The sequence below is a fragment of the Danio rerio genome, chromosome 4 (assembly GCF_052040795.2).
Source record: "Danio rerio strain M-AB ecotype USA chromosome 4, GRCz13ab, whole genome shotgun sequence".
NCBI classification, from domain to species: domain Eukaryota; kingdom Metazoa; phylum Chordata; class Actinopteri; order Cypriniformes; family Danionidae; genus Danio; species Danio rerio.
The window spans coordinates 78,492,501-78,497,500 of NC_141024.2; the positions used below are offsets into that span (position 1 = coordinate 78,492,501).

General features: G+C 47.8%; 1 protein-coding gene and 2 non-coding genes across 3 annotated transcripts in view; all 3 read right to left on the reverse strand.

Annotated features, from left to right (window-relative positions):
* Window positions 1-5,000, reverse strand: part of LOC141381532 (uncharacterized) — a 400,463-nt gene that overhangs the window by 343,967 nt on the left and 51,496 nt on the right. The window lies entirely within an intron of this gene.
* Window positions 2,771-2,843, reverse strand: trnak-cuu (transfer RNA lysine (anticodon CUU)). Its single transcript has one exon. It is a non-coding gene; the product is annotated as a tRNA-Lys (tRNA).
* Window positions 4,044-4,116, reverse strand: trnak-cuu (transfer RNA lysine (anticodon CUU)). The gene has a single exon. It is a non-coding gene; the product is annotated as a tRNA-Lys (tRNA).

Sequence of the window (5,000 nt, forward strand, 5' to 3'; positions counted from 1 at the left end):
CACGTGTTAGCAGTTGCAAGGCAGCAAAATGCCTAATTCGTAGCTGGGTGGGCTTGAACCACCAACCTTTCAGTTAACAGCCGAACGCGCTAACCGATTGCGCCACAGAGACTTAGTGAAAGGTCACCTACAGTGGTAGAAACACGGAACTTTGTCTCAAAGTCTGCTACATGAACCCTAATGTAAGTTTGCTGGGAGAGAGAGAGAAAAGTAACAGGAACGCCCAACGTGGAGCTCGAACCCACGACCCTGAGATTAAGAGTCTCATGCTCTACCGACTGAGCTAGCCGGGCTGATGAAAAACTCTTTTAGGAACCAGAAACCCTTTACAGTAATACCTTCCTACCCGTGACAATCTTCTGCTAAATCCTGATTTCATCTTGTAACGCTGCACAGAATGTGGCCCAGGATCTATGTCCAGTGCACGTGTTAGCAGTTGCAAGGCAGCAAAATGACTAACTCGTCCCTGGGTGGGCTTGAATTACCAACCTTTCAGTTAACAGCCTAACGCGCTAACCGATTGCGCCACAGAGACTTAGCGAAAGGTCACCTACAGTGGTAGAAACGCTGAACTTTGTCTCAAAAGGTCTGCTATATGAACCCTAATGTAAGTTTGCTGGGAGAGAGAGAGAAAAATAACAGGAACGCCCAACGTGGGGCTCGAACCCACGACCCTGACATTAAGCGTCTCATGCTCTACCGACTGAGCTAGCCGGGCTGATGAGAAGCTCTTTTAGGAACCAGAAACCGTTTACAGTAATACCTTCCTACCCGTGACAATCTTCTGCTAAATCCTGATTTCATCTTGTAACGCTGGACAGAATGTGGCCCAGGATCTATGTCCAGTGCACATGTTAGCAGTTGCAAGGCAGCAAAATTCCTAATTCGTCCCTGGGTGGGCTTGAACCACCAACCTTTCGGTTAACAGCCGAACACGCTAACCGATTGCGCCAAAGTGACTTAGTAAAAGGTCACCTACAGTGGTAGAAACGCTGAACTTTGTCTCAAAAGGTCTGCTATATGAACCCTAATGATAGTTTGCTGAGAGAAAGAGAGGTAACAGAAACGCCCAATGTGGGGCTCTAACCCACGACACTGAGATTAAGAGTCTTATGCTCTATCGACTGAGCTAGCGGGGCTGACGAGAAGCTCTTTTAGGAGCTAGAAACCGTTTACAGTAATACCTTCCCTACCCATGACAATGTTCTGCTAAATCCTGATTTCATCTTGTAACGCTGGACAGAATGTGGCTGGCCCAGGATCTATGTCCAGTGCACGTGTTAGCAGTTGCAAGGCAGCAAAATGCCTAATTCGTAGCTGGGTGGGCTTGAACCACCAACCTTTCAGTTAACAGCCGAACGCGCTAACCGATTGCGCCACAGAGACTTAGTGAAAGGTCACCTACAGTGGTAGAAACACGGAACTTTGTCTCAAAGTCTGCTACATGAACCCTAATGTAAGTTTGCTGGGAGAGAGAGAGAAAAGTAACAGGAACGCCCAACGTGGAGCTCGAACCCACGACCCTGAGATTAAGAGTCTCATGCTCTACCGACTGAGCTAGCCGGGCTGATGAAAAACTCTTTTAGGAACCAGAAACCCTTTACAGTAATACCTTCCTACCCGTGACAATCTTCTGCTAAATCCTGATTTCATCTTGTAACGCTGCACAGAATGTGGCCCAGGATCTATGTCCAGTGCACGTGTTAGCAGTTGCAAGGCAGCAAAATGACTAACTCGTCCCTGGGTGGGCTTGAATTACCAACCTTTCAGTTAACAGCCTAACGCGCTAACCGATTGCGCCACAGAGACTTAGCGAAAGGTCACCTACAGTGGTAGAAACGCTGAACTTTGTCTCAAAAGGTCTGCTATATGAACCCTAATGTAAGTTTGCTGGGAGAGAGAGAGAAAAATAACAGGAACGCCCAACGTGGGGCTCGAACCCACGACCCTGACATTAAGCGTCTCATGCTCTACCGACTGAGCTAGCCGGGCTGATGAGAAGCTCTTTTAGGAACCAGAAACCGTTTACAGTAATACCTTCCTACCCGTGACAATCTTCTGCTAAATCCTGATTTCATCTTGTAACGCTGGACAGAATGTGGCCCAGGATCTATGTCCAGTGCACATGTTAGCAGTTGCAAGGCAGCAAAATTCCTAATTCGTCCCTGGGTGGGCTTGAACCACCAACCTTTCGGTTAACAGCCGAACACGCTAACCGATTGCGCCAAAGTGACTTAGTAAAAGGTCACCTACAGTGGTAGAAACGCTGAACTTTGTCTCAAAAGGTCTGCTATATGAACCCTAATGATAGTTTGCTGAGAGAAAGAGAGGTAACAGAAACGCCCAATGTGGGGCTCTAACCCACGACACTGAGATTAAGAGTCTTATGCTCTATCGACTGAGCTAGCGGGGCTGACGAGAAGCTCTTTTAGGAGCTAGAAACCGTTTACAGTAATACCTTCCCTACCCATGACAATGTTCTGCTAAATCCTGATTTCATCTTGTAACGCTGGACAGAATGTGGCTGGCCCAGGATCTATGTCCAGTGCACGTGTTAGCAGTTGCAAGGCAGCAAAATGCCTAATTCGTAGCTGGGTGGGCTTGAACCACCAACCTTTCAGTTAACAGCCTAACGCGCTAACCGATTGCGCCACAGAGACTTAGTGAAAGGTCACCTACAGTGGTAGAAACGCGGAACTTTGTCTCAAAGTCTGCTACATGAACCCTAATGTAAGTTTGCTGGGAGAGAGAGAGAGAAAAGTAACAGGAATGCCCAACGTGGGGCTCGAACCCACGACCCTGAGATTAAGAGTCTCATGCTCTACCGACTGAGCTAGCCGGGCTGATGAAAAGCTGTTTTAGGAACCAGAAACCCTTTACAGTAATACCTTCCTACCCGTGACAATCTTCTGCTAAATCCTGATTTCATCTTGTAACGCTGCACAGAATGTGGCCCAGGATCTATGTCCAGTGCACATGTTAGCAGTTGCAAGGCAGCAAAATGCCTAACTCGTCCCTGGGTGGGCTTGAATTACCAACCTTTCAGTTAACAGCCTAACGCGCTAACCGATTGCGCCACAGAGACTTAGTGAAAGGTCACCTACAGTGGTAGAAACGCTGAACTTTGTCTCAAAAGGTCTGCTACATGAACCCTAATGTAAGTTTGCTGGGAGAGAGAGAGAAAAATAACAGGAACACCCAACGTGGGGCTCGAACCCACGACCCTGACTTTAAGAGTCTCATGCTCTACCGACTGAGCTAGCCGGGCTGATGAGATAAACTTTTAAGAGCTAAACACTGTTTACAGTAATACCTTCCCTACCCGTGACAATGTTCTGCTAAATCCTGATTTCGTCTTGTAATGCTGGGCAGAATGTGGCCCAGGATCTATGTCCAGTGCACGTGTTAGCAGTTACAAGGCAGCAAAATGCTTGATCCGTCCCTGGGTGGGTTTGAACCACCAACCTTTCAGTTAACATCCTAACGCGCTAACCAATTGCGCCACAGAGACTTAGTGAAAGGTCACCTACAGTGGTAGAAACGCGGAACTTTGTCTCAAAAGGTCTGCTATATGAACCCTAATGATAGTTTGCTAAGAGAAAGACAGGTAACAGAAACGCCCAATGTGGGGCTCTAACCCACTACGCTGAGATTAAGAGTCTCATGCTTTATCGACTGAGCTAGCGGGGCTGATGAAAAGCTCTTTTAGGAGCTAGAAACCGTTTACAGTAATACCTTCCCTACCCGTGACAATGTTCTGCTAAATCCTGATTTCATCTTGTAACGCTGGACAGAATGTGGCCCAGGATATATGCCCAGTGCACGGTTTAGCAGTTGCAAGGCAGCAAAATGCCTAATTCGCCCCTGGGTGGGCTTCAACCACCAACCTTTCAGTTAACAGCTGAACGCGCTAACCGATTGCGCCACAGAGACTTAGTGAAAGGTCACCTACAGTGGTAGAAAGTCAGAACTTTGTCTCAAAAGGTCTGCTATATGAACCCTAATGTAAGTTTGCTGAGAAAGAGAGAGAAAAGTAACAGGAACACCCAACGTGGGGCTCGAACCCACGACCCTGAGATTAAGAGTCTCATGCTCTACCGACTGAGCTAGCCGGGCTGATGAGAAGCTCTTTTAGGAACCAGAAACCGTTTACAGTAATACCTTCCTACCCGTGACAATCTTCTGCTAAATCCTGATTTCATCTTGTAACGCTGGACAGAATGTGGCCCAGGATCTATGTCCAGTGCACGTGTTAGCAGTTGCAAGGCAGCAAAATGCCTAATTCGTCCCTGGGTGGGCTTGAACGACCAACCTTTCAGGTAACAGCCGAACGCGCTAACCGATTGCGCCACAGAGACTTAGTGAAAGGTCACCTACAGTGGTAGAAACGCGGAACTTTGTCTCAAAGTCTGCTACATACACCCTAATGTAAGTTTGCCGGGAGAGAGAGAGAAAAGTAACAGGAACGCCGAACGTGGGGCTCGAACCCACCACCCTGACATTAAGAGTCTCATGCTCTACCGACTGAGCTAGCCGGGCTGATGAGAAGCTCTTTTAGGAACCAGAAACCGTTTGCAGTAATACCTTCCCTACCCGTGACAATATTCTGCTAAATCCTGATTTCATCTTGTAACGCTGGACAGAATGTGGCCCAGGATCTATGTCCAGTGCACATGTTAGCAGTTGCAAGGCAGCAAAATTCTTAATTCGTCCCTGGGTGGGCTTGAACCACCAACCTTTCAGTTAACAGCCAAACGCGCTAACCAATTGCGCCACAGAGACTTACTGAAAAGTCACCTACAGTGGTAGAAACGCGGAACTTTGTCTCAAAGTCTGCTACCTGAACCCTAACGTAAGTTTGCCGGGAGAGAGAGAGAAAAGTAACAAAAACACCCGACGTGGGGCTCGAACCCACGACCCTGAGATTAAGAGTCTCATGCTCTATCGACTGAGCTAGCGGGGTTGATGAGAAGCTCTTTTAGGAACCAGAAACCGTTTAC